Here is a 15034-nt window from a genome sequence, read left to right as displayed (position 1 = left end):
CCCTGAAAGCACTGATCTGATAAACGAATTGCTGACCTTTACCCCAAAGTGAGAAGGCATTGTTGAAAAGGCAATAATATACAGATACAAGTTATATAAGTGTTGGTGCAAAGGAAATATAGCCGTGTACTTGGAAAAAATGTGTCTGCTGTGTTTAAAATATATTGCCAGGCCACATAGCAAAAACTCAGTTTAGGGCCAGCAATGCTGTTCTGGCCCCCCGATCTACTCTCTTCTGGGCATGCATACTCCAAGGGTCTCGTAGGGCTGCTGCACCCCCTATAGTTACACTCCTGGGAGGGGCAAACAGGATTTCCAGAGGGCGATCTGCAAATGCTTGGTTTCAGAAACACAAAAAAATACCAACTACTTGCTTCAATAATAATAATATAGAAAGAGCAATGTATATAGATATAATAATATAAGATAAATAAACAAACTGAGGTATAAAGAAGCTGTATAAAAAAAACATTAATATTATTCTCCTTTAAATAAAATATTCTTGGGCTTCTTATCAGAATGATATAATGTAATACCTTGTAAGGTAACAAAATAAAAACTAATCTCACACTAACTTAATGCATCACATCGCTCTTATCAGCCAAGAAACTGCAGAATATCAAGTAACTTAATTTTATTGCATTTTCCTTTTATCTAAAGTCACAGAAACACTAGAGCCAAAAGTGAGAACAATCATGGCGGCCATTTTTTTTAAGTCAAAGTGCATTAAAACATAGGCAGAGCCCCACAAAAATGGGTCTTAGACTGCAGACTATTATAGTGGTTTTTAAATACAGGAGAAGGAGGTTTCTTAGAAGCCATTTCCTCCGTCCAAACCACAGAACTGCTGTCATTCAAATGTAGGGGGTTTTCTCTGCAACTGTAAAACCCCCTTCCCTAAGGACGCCCTGCCCTACCAGCTTATAATGGTCACACACATTACAACGTGATTTATTATTTATTCAATTAGTCGCGATGTTCCTCATAACATCGTGGTTGCACATTTTTACCGTTATTATGGTAAAATTACTGCAAATTTTTCCTCACACCTCTATGGGACACGAGGAAAAAATCAGAGCCCATTTCTGTAAAGATATTGCGGCCGTGATGTCCCTCAGAACATTGCGGCTAATTCAACTACCTTCAATCCATTTGTTTTTTATTGAACTGTTAGAAAGAAAAAAAGATGAAGTTGTGTGTAGCTGATAATCCACCCAGCTTGAATAACAGTAGAAGGGCAAATCAACTGATACTCAAATATTCCACTCTGCACAGCTTGTCAGTGCTATTATAGAATTATTCAGTCATTGCTGCAAACAAGTAGATCTGCTGCTGTCTACAAGCAAAAATACATGGAACAGAAGCACCTTGGAGCATGAATAAACAAGAGCACAGGAGCAACAAGTGCACAATTACTGATTTAGGGTATATTCAATCATAGTCCCTAGGGCGGTGTCAAGAATGGACCTACATGTATTGGCAGTTATGGCACAACTAATCTCAGCTGCAGTTTTTGAAAGGAAAGTACAGCTTAAATGCAGGCATGAGACTGCTGTCATAGAATGTGAATGTTATTTATACATATAAATTAACTGTTGCAAGTGACGGTAATATAACTGCGTCATTCAAAATGGCTTTCAGACAAAATATAAAATGTGCATACCTTGTACATAGGTATGGAACGCTCATTGGGGTAACGTATCAACACCTGTGTGGTTGTTTTTAAACAGGCTGCGAGTGAAGAGAAGAGTGAGATTTGGAACCAGTATAGAGAATATGGACCCACCAGCCAAGAACATAGAGGGTAAATAATATTTCTTGGGTTTATTTTAATCTCACTGAACTCCACCCAAAACTACTTTTTTTTTGTGTGATGTTATTCTTTAAACGAAAACATTATATCTAATGTAATAATATGAACTACATTTTCCATTTTAACGACTTAAAAAAGCAAAATAGAGCCGCGGTTGAGGAGTCACTGGATCATGTGGAAGACAGCACTGGCGGTAAAGAAAGAACATAAATCCCAACTACAAAGTCAGAGGAAACAGGAGGAAAAGGTAACGGAGAGTTTATTAATGGAAAACTTGTCAAGCGCATTTGCTTTCTCTATCTGCATGGCTGCCTTCCAATTAGCAATGGATTTAAAGAAGTGTTTAGAAGAAGACACAGGGAGCAAATAACGTAGAGGAGCCAGTGGAAAACCAGCGAGCTGGCAGGAGAATACAACAAGCAGCTCATAGACAGCTCTGTGAATAAAGGGTTGTCAGGAACTCCAAAGGCGCCTTCGCTAGAGAATAAGATCCCAGAACCAGAATCAGAGCTGGAAAACGTCTTTATAAAGATCATTTTATAATTCCACATTTACTGGCACGGATGAGGAGTGCCTTGGTTGCAGCTGCATACAAGCACAGATAGATCTCCGCTGTGAGAAGAAAGTCCGTACTGTTCATCGGGCTAAGTGAGGTCTATCCATTTACTTGTGGTCACCCCGGGCAACGTTCTGCTCTTTTTGTGGCAAATGCTGTTCACAGAGGGGTCTGATCAGGAAAGCTTTCTCCCAGAACCATGTTCTTTGTTAGGTTAAGTCAAGTAAGCAGACCCTTGGCTTCTCCTACCCTGTGTCAACTATTCACCCCGCAATGTTACAAGATCAGACAGAGGCAGACAAAGAGCCCTATGACCTTTAAACCACAATTACTCTGCAGCTCTAGAATTCATATGAGAAGCGCTCAGCACCTAGTGCCTGAGTGGCCAACAGGACTTTTTTTCAATTGGACTCTTAATATTTAATAAAGGAACAATGGGTCTGATTCATTAAGGAAAGTTAAGCAAATAATTGAATAAGTAGTCTCCTGGACAAAACCATGTTGCAATGCAAGGAGTTCAAATTAGTTTTCTATTTTGCATATAAGTTAAATACTGTCTGTTTTTTTCATGTAGCACACAAATATCAGCTATAACCTTCAGTGTACAAATAAGCTATCAAGTATAGTTTAAAAAAATGGTTTTTAACCTATGTGCAAAATAGAAAACTAATTTGCACCCCTTGTATTGTAACATGGTTTTGTCCAGCAGACTACTTACTCAATTTTTTACTTAACTTTCCTTAATGAATCAGGCCCAATATTACTAAGGTAAATTACCACAGACTTCCATGATAAACCTGCACCTTTCTTCATATGGGGTTATCGGCATGTTAGCCATACTTTATTTTTCTACTTTACAAATGTATTTGTCTAATGGTGATATTAATGGATGAATGTATAATAATACATGGTTTTAATCAGCATATGTTTTTAAATGTGCAAAAAAGTGACAAATTTTTAACTTTGGAAGAATATAGCAATTACAGCACTGCAATAACTCATTGGAACACCTAAAGAACACCTCAGAAACACCACACATTTTGTTGAGAACGACAGTTTAAAACTAACTCAGCACCACAAAATGTTCACAGTTTCTCTGTGCGGCAAAAATATACCTCACTAACAGAAGACAAACTACAGCAAAAGACAGCAACAAATGTAAATGTTAGAAATAAACCGACAATTTAGTAGCTGTATGCTACATGCACATGGGCTATTATATTGTTATATTTTTTTTGCTTTGACAAAACAAAGGAGAGTCGGATACGAGAATAAAGATCAATGATCTGTGTGAAGTAACGGTCTGACGGACAGGGAAAAGTGAAAAAAGTTGTATCTTCCCCACCCTGTATTGTTGTTCATCTCTCTAATCGCTTATATGCATGGTCTGTCCTTCACCCTATAGAGATCAACGACCTCTATCCAAGTATCCGACTCTCCTTTCTTGCACATGACCTCAGAATACTATTGGGCGACAGTTAGTCCATCTAATGAAACTGATTGGCCATAATAGCTCCAACGTCTGAGAAATGCGATTTTGCTAAGCTGACGCCATCTTGTTGCCATTTTGTTCTATTATAGCTTAAAGACTGATTAGGTGCACCTGTTTTGTAGGAGTAATTCATTATTTGCAAGGCTATGCTTATAACCTTGGACATGGCAGACAGGAGATAAGCCAACCCCCCCTGGGGAGTATTCCTGTGTGATAATGAGAGAATATAGTAACATCTGTGTAAAGGGAGCATTTTCTGATATATGTTATTTTTGCTATATAGATATGGACTTGTAACTAATAAAGCAGAGTTTAATTTTACACTCAAACCATGCAGTGTATTCAATTCTCTCCAGCTGATGAGCTCATAACTGATAAACTGACATTTACAGGTGAACAATCTGATTTAGATTCGACAGTCATTTAAGTACCTAGCATATTAGGCCCCCACCTAATTTTATACATATTTACACATACACCACCTTTCTCGATTTTAGTAAGACCCGTGTGTATGAGATATTGACAACATCCATAGTGTCAGTGAACACATTGGACTAGAATAATATTTGAATCAAACTTTTCACAAAGTAAAAGCTTGTAACGTGCATTCCATACAGAGTAGCCCTGCTTAGCAAACATGTCCCTATTTCCATTTAACCAAAGAAATAAAAGGGTTTTCGTTCCGCAACTGAGCCATCAAAATAACCCAAATTAAATCTGAAAATGCAGTGGAAAGTTGCTGTGATATTGTATGACCTGAAAGATTATAATTTATTTATGAAAACATCCCCTGCTTCCTTTGCTGGTTAGATTCCAACCACAATAAAAACCAAATTTATCATCTAGTAAAGGATTCAATGCCAGACAAGGGGGCCCATCCGGCTCATTAAGACGAATATACTAGACTGATTTCAACAGACGGATGTAAAAATAGAACTTGTATATGTGCTGTCGGCCTACGAACGTCTCTCTTGTTCTGCTTGTCTGGAGAGAGCCGAGATTTTCCCTGCGTCCTATGAACTGACCCCATTGCTGTTGTACAAGGACTATTCTTTCTCAGAGAGCAATATGGTCATGAAGTGATTTATGGGTTGTGATTTTGTTTTGCTTACAGGGGCTACTTGATCTAATTTTCTACAAAAAAAAATAAAATGTGTTGCCTGTGCGGCCAAGCCTGGGAGAGCTTTCACTGTTCAGCTCTATGTTTATGTTTCAATCAGACAAAATATCTGAAAAGAATATAACCGAGGGCGCTACTGTTCAAGTCAGATTTATGCTAACAATACCGTTTCAGCAGATTTCTTTATTTTATTTTATTTTTTTTACGTCCAGAGGATACTGCATTGAGTTAATGGTATTTAAATAGAACTGTGTAAGTAAATGGGTGCTTACTGAAGTGAGGCTAATGTTTTCAAGGCTCTAGGGTTCATTACGTGCACGCAGTTACACAAGATGCTGATTGCAAAAAAAGTTCCCTACTGGAAAAGGGAGTGCTTTTATTCTGGGGCTTAACTAGAAATGGCTGGGTCCCTGACCCTCGAAGCCAGCCCCATTTAAATACATTCTAAGACCATAAGACATGGAGCACAGACGTTAATGACCACTCAGAAAATCAAAGCAATTATCAGATGTATGTTACAAATTTTACAAAAATAAATTTTGTGAAAAATACAAAATACGATTCCATAAAGGGATTAAAGTTTATAAATAAATATAAAACAGAAACATCAAATGAGATACTGAAAAATGAAACTGCTTAGCAAGAGCCTTAGATAGAGTATTGGGTCCTCTCATTCCTTCCACAGCAAAATACAAACATCGATCCCGTCGCCGGATCAGAAACATATGATTATAAAGAAACTTGACTTGGATGGAGCCAATAAGAGGTAATCGACTGATTGTTACAGGAGTGAGTTAGTAATGGAACACATTGAGCCACAATAGCCGTATGAGTAGCCACTGCAAAGCCTCTGCTCTGATCCCTTCCAACTTGCCAGGAGCGTATGATGGCAGAATGGATGTTGTTTTGGCTGATGCACAAGAGACTTTATCCAGAGCTTCAGACTAAGGGACTCAATTAGAGTCAGACGCAAAGTCCATTTCTGGCGCATCCTGCACATTTCCACTGATGGGCCTGCGCAGTAAGCAACAGTTCCCTGCAGTTCCGTCTGCTTTTCAGGCACAAGTGTACACTGCGACAGCTTGCGTCTCAGTACGAGGGAAAGGGTGGGGCATGGAGTTATGTAGGTGCGACCATGAATAATTCAGATACTACGGGCAAACTACCCGCAAAAACTACCCTAGTGGAATCAAGACGCAGGCGGAACACACGTCAACACAAGACTGAAAAAGTGCGGCAGGAATTAGGTGGCGCAAGTAGTTAGCTAGCTGCAGGAACTGTTCGCAGCTTGGTAAGGTATTACGAGTGGGACGCAATTGGGGTTACATGCCACTCGTAATACCCTACCAAGCTGCGGCACACTCCCACTCCTGCTCCTCCATGTAAGTCTTAGACGCACATTGCGTCCGACTCTAAATGAGGCCCTAAATGTGGACTTCAAGACATACAATATCATGTGGGTCTTGTGCCCCCGTTCTTCTAGTAGTTGCATGGTCACAATGACTATAGTATGTCCTTGCTTCTACAGAACCAACAAGGTAAGAGGTGACAGCACAATCTACTCATAGCAGTGACTCATGGACATTTTGTTACCGATATCCTAAAAGTACCCACACATATAATGATTGAAAGATCTTTTTTAGAAACAGTCTTTTCTTTAACATGAGCAAACTTGCACTCCAGCTTTGTAGCTACAACAAAGTAGCCTACACATCTACTCCTCATGACTAAACAATAGGTGACATAAGAGCAGGGAGACAATGCAGCAAAGCTATGGGGATGACCAACTATATGCTAGGTTGCATAGCAACAATAATTAGTAGCAGAAAAGAAGAGGTGGTGATGTCACAATTTCACAATATAGGTCATTGATGAGACCACACCGAGAATACTGGGTTCAGTTCTGGAGGCCATATCTCCTGACGGACATACATAACATAGTGTGGACAGAAGGGTTACTAAAATGGTGCATGGACTTTATCACACCTCCCACAAGGAAAGAATCCAGAACCTAATATAAAGATTGGACCAGTGACACCAGATATAATAGAAGTTTTCAAATATATCAATGTTTTTAACAAGGTAGAGGAGGAATCATTCTACAGAGGAAGAGAAGCATTAGAATAATACTTTGGGGTAGCAGGTATAGAGGAAAGCTGAGGAAGAATAACTTTACTGAAAGGGTTATAGATCGGTGGAATCCAACAGAGGTGATAGAGGTGGATACTGCAGATAAATGTAACCATGCCTGTGACAGACATAAGGCTATCCTAAATCTGAAAAAACTAAGGATTAAATAGGGCGAGAGGTTTTTAAGAATAAAAATAGACAGACTGTATGGACCGTGCGGTTCATAAATTTCTATGTTTCTATGTAATAAGGTAAGGATTGAAAGAACTTTGTCCAGCTTCAGATTGCGAATTTAACCTATATTAGCGTTGATGTTTCTCAATGATGGACATTGATCTAATGATCCAGATACACAGTGGTTGTGGTGAGAGAAAACGCCCTACATGCAGCACACCGTATATTGAGCTTATAGACAGCTATTCTGCTTATACACAGTGTTCTGTTAATTGTAGACTGACCAATGCACGACAACAAGAACATTGAAAATAGCAACATACTGCAGAAAGAGAATTACTTACAGAGCTAGATGCAATATCCTGCAGCGGAAGAATTCTGTTAACTTTATCTCACTTGAGGCATTGAGAAATGAAGTCTGCAAAAGAAAAGAAATAACAATGATTACAAATTAGAATGATTTAGGAATGCATCTTGGGTAGGACCCCAGTATTTCTGAAGCAGAAGCTTGGTCAGTCCATAAAAGACCCCACATGCTTCCTATAGGTGCCAAGGAAAACAGTTTTAGATTTACGTAGCAGAATCTGATCACTGAGATTCATGAAAGGAGTAAGACGCAAAAAAGATGATAAGTCAGGCACAGAGCACACTTGTGATAAAAGCACAAATGTATTTAACGTTAAGGCCTGTACCTCAGTAAACAAAATACATACAGGTAAAACATAGAAACAGGATAAATAAATAGATTTAATGACCATGGTCTGGAGGGAGATGATCTTGTTAGAGAGATAGCTCGCATATGTGTGTCCAATGGGCCAGGCATTGATGTGCTTGACTATCTATTATCTGTATAGCGCTGTGTAACAAGATTGGCGCTATATAAACAATTATAATAATAATAAGCAACCTTGTGATTGGAAACGCTAGTCCTGAACAATTTTTCAAAAGCTTTTTAGAGCCACAATTTCTCATATGGGTGGAAACTTCACTATCCGCTCCCAGCGTTACTTTGTGGTAAACACTCTAGCCCAATTCTCCAGGCTATTTCAGTTTTGCCCTCCCAAGTTTACACCCCTGACCCCCCGTCCTAGGACACACTCAACAACTGGGAAAAAGCCCAATCAAGCATTTCAATCATTCCTTCATACACTATTAATCACATTAACATTGAGGTAGAAAGCACATCAGCTATCATAGCACACCTAGACATTTCACTAAATAGTCAAACCTCTCTCACTGAATTTTAGGGGGACTAAATTCCGCCAATAAAAGATGGCTCTCTCTCTACAGACTACAAATATAGGAGGAGATGTGGTGGCTTAGTGGTCAGCACTTCTGCCTCTCAGCACTGGGGTTATGGCCCAGTGCTGTGTGGAGCAACCATGACCTTATCTGTGGGGAGCTTGAACGTTCTCCCCGTGTTTGCGTGGGTTTCTTCTGGGTGCTCCGGTTTCCTCTTACACTCCAAAAACATACTAGTAGGTTAATTGGCTGCTATCAAATTGACCCTAGTGTGTGTGTGTGTTCGTGTGTGTGGGTGTGTTAGGGAATTTAGACTGTAAGTTCCAATGGGGCAGGGACTGATGTGAGTGAGTTCTCTGTACAGCGCTGTGGAAATAGTGGCGCTATATAAATAGGCACCACCTCTTTTAAGAAGTAATAGATATTTGATTTGTTATACAGCCAATTTAAATGCAATGGGGGCTGCCATTCTAATCAGTTTGAAACTCTCTTTCCTCCTTCAATCTAAACTTGAAGATAAAAATGCTAGGTAAAAATAACAGGTCTGTTGGAGGACAAATGTGCAACTGTGGCCATGTCCCCCACACCTGCAACATGGCCAAGATGACTGCTGCAGCATCAAATGGGTTAATACCTGACGCTGCTACGCCTAATGGGTTTAACCTCGGCACTAAGAGATTAAAGGTGTATTAAAGGGTCTAGTTAGTAATGTAAATATTTAATGTATTGGCGCTGTGGTGCTAGTTAGTAAGCGGTGCGCAGTGCCAGAAAGTGCTCGGTCCCTGCCCAACCCAAAAATCTATCCATAGCACCTAAAGCACCTGTAGCATTACCTGTCACACAAACAATGGCTGCACATTTTATATTAGTTTGTAAACTTATAGAACTCAATATATGTTTATTGGGCTCAGAGGAGCAGTTTGTTTTGCTAATGACCCCAGGTGCTTATTGGCAGTGTTTAGCACAATTTTCTAATTTGATAATTAAGAGGCTATTTAAGTAAGGATAAAATGGAAAGAAAGAAAAACCTGAATAGAAATAACACTTTCTTTTTTTTTTTTTTTGTGATTATGTGTTCGACAACCACAATGATCCCATTTGGGCGCTGGAGGGGGGAGGGTATATGTGCATCTATATTTCATCAAAGTCCTGCCAACTCACACCTTAGTACCATTCCTTATGTAATGTGAACCTTAGCATTATTCATCTAAAATACTGCTCATTTAAGTCATATATTAGTAATGATAGTAAGCATCACTCCCAACATTTATACATGAAAAGCAGGACATACCACGTCCCGATCCGCCCTGAATGACTCCTCTGTTAATGGTCTGCCCATTTCTTCATAAGCTCCACCCCTTTACAGGTCCACGAATCAGGACAGTTAGGAGGTATGCAGCAAGGGCCCAGGGACACAGGAGGATATGCTGAGAGACCCCCACTCAGTGTAACATGTAGGTTATTGGGGAACACTGTTTAATCTTTCACACCATAAGGATCTCACTGTCTAAGCTCTGCATTAGGCGATGTGACAATAATAACACCACGGTGTGACAGGGGAACAGCATTTTTTGTTCTCTTCCATGTTACACTGAGTAAACATATCAGCGATGCAAAACCTGGACTGGTCCCACTAAAATAGGGGGACTGCGAGATGAGAGTATATATATATATATATATATATATATATATATATATATATATAAACCAGACCAGACCCAGGATTAGTGTACACTGAGAAGCCAACAGCAACTTCACATTCTATTTACATGGACTTGGCTAGCAGCCGTGACTTGGTTCTGCACAACAGACCTGACTTTCGTTGGGCTTTCCGACTCTTGAGGGGCTATTCTGCCACCAAAGGGTCTGATCTGATGGTTCATCAACAGGATAAAATTCCTGGGTGTATACAAGTTCTGTGCCTCAAAGTGAACAATTATTTTTATTTTAAAATTAGCCCAAGCTGGACTCACCTTTTAGTGGAACCACCAACTTATGACTTTGGTGCACAGGTGCAGGAACGCACCCATTTGTATAAGTGCTTAAAGCATCATGCAACAACCACAAATATACCGGGACCCGTAAAAAACAATCACACATGTAATTCCTCTGGTCAGAATTCCACTAAACTGACCAAGGCTCATATCTGACTGGTTGATATGGGTTAAGCCACATGTTTGACAATTGCACCATATTATAAAGTAATCCCTTTCCATCTCATGGCCTGATGACATGGCCTGATGACATGGACTGATGACATGGCCTGATGACATGGCCTGATGACATGTACTGATGACATGGACTGATGACATGGACTGATGACATTGCAATATGCCAAGACATCACCGGCTCTTCACAGGCTAAACGTTGCCAGTTATATTTATATCCGGAGAGGAGAGGAAGCGAATTATATTTGTTGCTGTCTGATCTTGATGTCTAGATGTCAGATACAGTGGTGAGTGATGTTAATTCTCTACTTAAGACGCTCTACATAACTTTGCCTCTGTCTTCGCCTTACAGGTTACATGTCTTGTTCTTTTTATTAATATCTGTATTCCATGCTGTGATCAATAGGGGATCTACCCTTAGTACCTCTGCTGAGTGTTCATCCCTTCATTACTGATCTGCCAGGTTTATTGGAATTCCATGTTTTATTCCTTAATCTAAACAATTAAATGTTTTGTGGGATCAGAATGTACTAGATAAATGATAGCTAGAATCTGATTGGTCGGTATGTGTAACACTTCCACTTTTTTTTTTTAGAAAGACATTAATTTATCGGGTAGAGAATCATATATATGGTATTCCTACTTAGATCATGAAAATATCTCCCAAGAAGCATCATTCACTACACCATATTTCACACTCACATACCAGTCTGTCATAGACTTCAGTCCATCCATTTGTTGTCATATCTCTGTGTTCTCTCTCACCACAAGATGGCTGCCCTCACCACAAGATGGCTACTCTCACAAGATGGCCGCTCCCTAACAAACACCGTACAACCTTCATCTGCTTCACCACCTAAGGCTTCAGATTGTGAGGGAGACTTAACTTGCCTAAGTTGGCAGTATAGTAGGCTTCCCATCACAGGACAAACCCCGGCAGTTCTGTGGATACTCACTTCTGCCAGTGCTGGTAACGGTCACGTCTGCAGACTGTCAGCTAACTTCTAATGAGTCCACCATTTGTTACAGACAGATTATTAAAGCTGATCTGACAGCTGCCGTGGCAGCACCCTTCCTATTAGCTTCATTGACACTAAACAGAGCAGTGTATTTATTAACAGAAGTTACAGTGGGCTTCTGCACAATTCCAGGGTCATAGACAAGGGCCACCCAGTGTGCTGCCAACTGAGAGGAGTTATTCTCTAAAATAAAGTTTGGACGCCTGCTTTAATATATAATACTTTCCCTAAATGTACTGCAGTTACCTTCTCAGTGAGATCTCACACTTATATGCTTTGATTGGTTAATACAGCCCATTGTGATTCCTGTCAAGCAGTTAGCAGCATTAATAGTTGGAAGGAATTATTGATTTACTAAATTCGATAAAATGTATTAAAATGCAGCTTATCTGCTTTCACAGAAGTTTGAGAAGGAACCGTGGGTGACTGCCTCATTAGACTGGTGCCTCAACCGTATCACGCGTGTAATCACCAGGAACATGCTGCAGAAACTCACGCAAGTGCCACAGAATTCTGTATCTCCCCTTTTCTTCTTTATTCCTGGTTTTTATATTGTGCAATGCTGGAAAGCTTGGAGAAAAGCAGTGCTGAGCCAGTAACATTACAGGTCACGAGCAGACAATCTGCTCCTGCACTGATGAGCCCTAACAATGGCGGAAGACCACACCCTAGTGATTTTTTTTATGCATCTCAGAAGTTTGTTCTTCTCAATAGGAGTCACTCCCCTGGACACTGCCCTCAGAGATTAGTCCAAAACTCTCCCTAACCCATTTGTTGTTTAAGTAAGACGGTCTCCATAGCCTTTCACATGCAGTCTGTTCTTCTTTCTAGCGTTTGCTACTTTTTAGATGTGTTTAATTTACATTATTCTCCTGCCACAAACATCTATTTTCCTTTTGAATTCCTCAAACTTTGGACCTGCTGGGATTCTGCATGAGGGCTTGTATGCAGGTATGTTAGGAAATGGGAGGAGCTTCAGTTATATATTAAGAGGTGGAGAGGTAAGACGTTACTACGGAGCTGCAGTAGAATGTGTGTTTGAAATAAACTGCTGTGCAAGATATCTTTCTTTGTCACATTCTGGCATTGCTAGTCATCAAACATATCGAACACATGTCACAGCGACACTGTGTTACAGCAATACTTACTGCTTCTCTGCTTCACTCCTCTCTTCCTCCATCAGACCTGCTCACATTACATGAAGTACCTCACTTGTATCTGGCCCTAGATCCTCTCCCAGGCAGTAACCTGTCACATAACCTTGCTGAACTATCTGACAGTTTTCCATTCTCTCATTAAGAAACACATAAACAACCCCAACATTCATCCCCCCTCCCGCCCCTCATCACACAGAATTAATTACTCCTCAATAAATGGAAATAAAAATACTAACTCTACTTTGTCAAGAACTACTGCTCATGTACTAAAAGGAATAATGTTAATTACCATGGACTGCTATTACATAGGTTTTGTTCATACCAAAGCACGTTGCTAATCAAATTGCAATGTACAAACCCCAACATGTAGCAGAAATGTAAGAAGAATGATTAGCAGAGAAATATATAAAAGAAAGCATTTCATTTTCAAAGTTTGGATAAAAGCAATGCTTTGTATATTGTATCAAATAAAACAACTTGAAACATTCCTGCATCAAACCAGTACAGGGTTCTTTCCCCCATCATGATACATTTAATAGAGTGAGATTAGAATTCCATCATGTATTTGTCTAAAGAACTGATACTTCATTTGACGGGTCATGGTTTCCAGCTTGCTCTTAGTAATGAAGAGGCCGCGTAGAGAGAGCGCCTGTAAAACGTTATGGACAACACCATGAGGCAGGCACAGAAAGATCGTCAGGCCGCAACGATCGTTTCCTGACCAAGCAGGCAGAGCGGGATAAAAGGAACAGGTTTTTAAGGAATATAGGATCTTTTCTAAGCCAGATAACAGCAGGTGTGACAGAGTATTGATGTTTGTGTGCAGGTCATCTAATTGTCCTCTCTGAAAAAAATTCCATGCCAGAGTCCAGCATGAAATCACAGATAAGAAGATAAAAAAACAAAGGGAGAAGACCAGCCAGCTGAAAAACAACACTGCTGACCTGAGATACCAGCCACCACCAGGCCTGATGAGGAAAATTAATCACCTGCTCGCCCCCCTTTGTGCACAGGACAAAAGGAGGAGTTTAAGCACATAGGCAAACCAGGGGGGGGGGGGTACCTAGTGCTTGGAGACCCTCCCCCACAGCCTGGGGCACTTAATGCTTGAGGTGGCTGGACCCTGCCCCCAGGACCAGTCACTTTGCAACTTGTGTGCAGATCTTTTTTATCTGCACTGTTCACAGCCCTCTCTCCCCCGCTGTGTGTCCTGCCCCCCTCTCTCCCCTGCCTGCATGTCTCATGCGTGTAGCAGGAGGGCACAAGACACAGCAGTGTGTGTGTGTAGGGTGGGTTATTATGTGCTTTTAATATAAGTGGAGGATTTAGCTCATTCGTTAACATAGGCTTGGAGGGACTTATAAGTGTGTGGGAGGGGATTTTAATGTAAGTGTAGGGGGGGGGGTATTTTATATGATGTGGATTGGGTGTGAAATATTAATTTCATAGTAGGTTGAGAGTGGGAGCTTTTAATTTATTGGTGGGGTGCAGGTTGGGGATATTTAATTTAATAGTGGGGTTATGGTGGACCTAGTAAGGGTGGGATGATGGGACTATTCATCTAATGCTGTGGTGGTTTGGGTGCTATTAATTGAATGCGTGGCTAAGTTTGGGGAGAAGGAGAGCTATTATTTAAAAGCAACAAATCGCTTAAAGTATCACAGTATCTCCTAAGCGATTAATCTCATGGGGTGTAATTGCAGAGACTGAAAACTGTGTGTACTTCAGGGCTTACTCTTCTCGTTGTTCTAGAGCCCAGAACAAAGGCTGACACATAGGTACTTTGCCGTGTGGTGTGCAATGCATTAAAATAATATTCATTTTGGCAGCAGGTCCCCTCTGTTACTATAACAAAGACGTGTCAATGTCTTTCCCATAGTGGGTCATTCTTCTGTTCAGCAGAAAGTGCTGCACAGTCTGTGAGTCACTCACTGACCTCAGGTTCACGCTGCCTCCATCCTACAAATATTTTCATGATTTAAGCAACGTCTTGGCAAGAATCTCTTCTCTTTCTATGGGCATATTTGGCTGCATAGTGTGCAGCCAAAATATTACTAATCTGTAGACTGTAAATGGGTGACTGCTAGAGAGACCATTTCTCAGAATGTCCCTCCAGTACTGTAGCTCACAGCCAGCGGGGATGGGGCACAGAGAGCAGTAAGC

At 40.5% G+C, this 15034-nt stretch overlaps 2 protein-coding genes across 2 annotated transcripts in view; both read right to left on the bottom strand.

The window, feature by feature from the left end:
• SEMA4G (semaphorin 4G) overlaps positions 1-15034 on the bottom strand; it is a 507048-nt gene that overhangs the window by 144780 nt on the left and 347234 nt on the right. The window lies entirely within an intron of this gene.
• LZTS2 (leucine zipper tumor suppressor 2) overlaps positions 1-15034 on the bottom strand; it is a 132578-nt gene that overhangs the window by 51865 nt on the left and 65679 nt on the right. Inside the window, exon 2 of the mRNA XM_075216256.1 lies at positions 7630-7703. The gene's annotated coding sequence lies outside the window, so the exon portion shown is untranslated. The remainder of the gene's footprint in view (positions 1-7629; positions 7704-15034) is intronic.

Source organism: Mixophyes fleayi, chromosome 6 (genome assembly GCF_038048845.1).
Source record: "Mixophyes fleayi isolate aMixFle1 chromosome 6, aMixFle1.hap1, whole genome shotgun sequence".
Taxonomy (NCBI): domain Eukaryota; kingdom Metazoa; phylum Chordata; class Amphibia; order Anura; family Limnodynastidae; genus Mixophyes; species Mixophyes fleayi.
The sequence above is the reverse complement of the archived record's forward strand: the minus strand, read 5'-3'. Positions and strand labels throughout refer to the sequence as shown.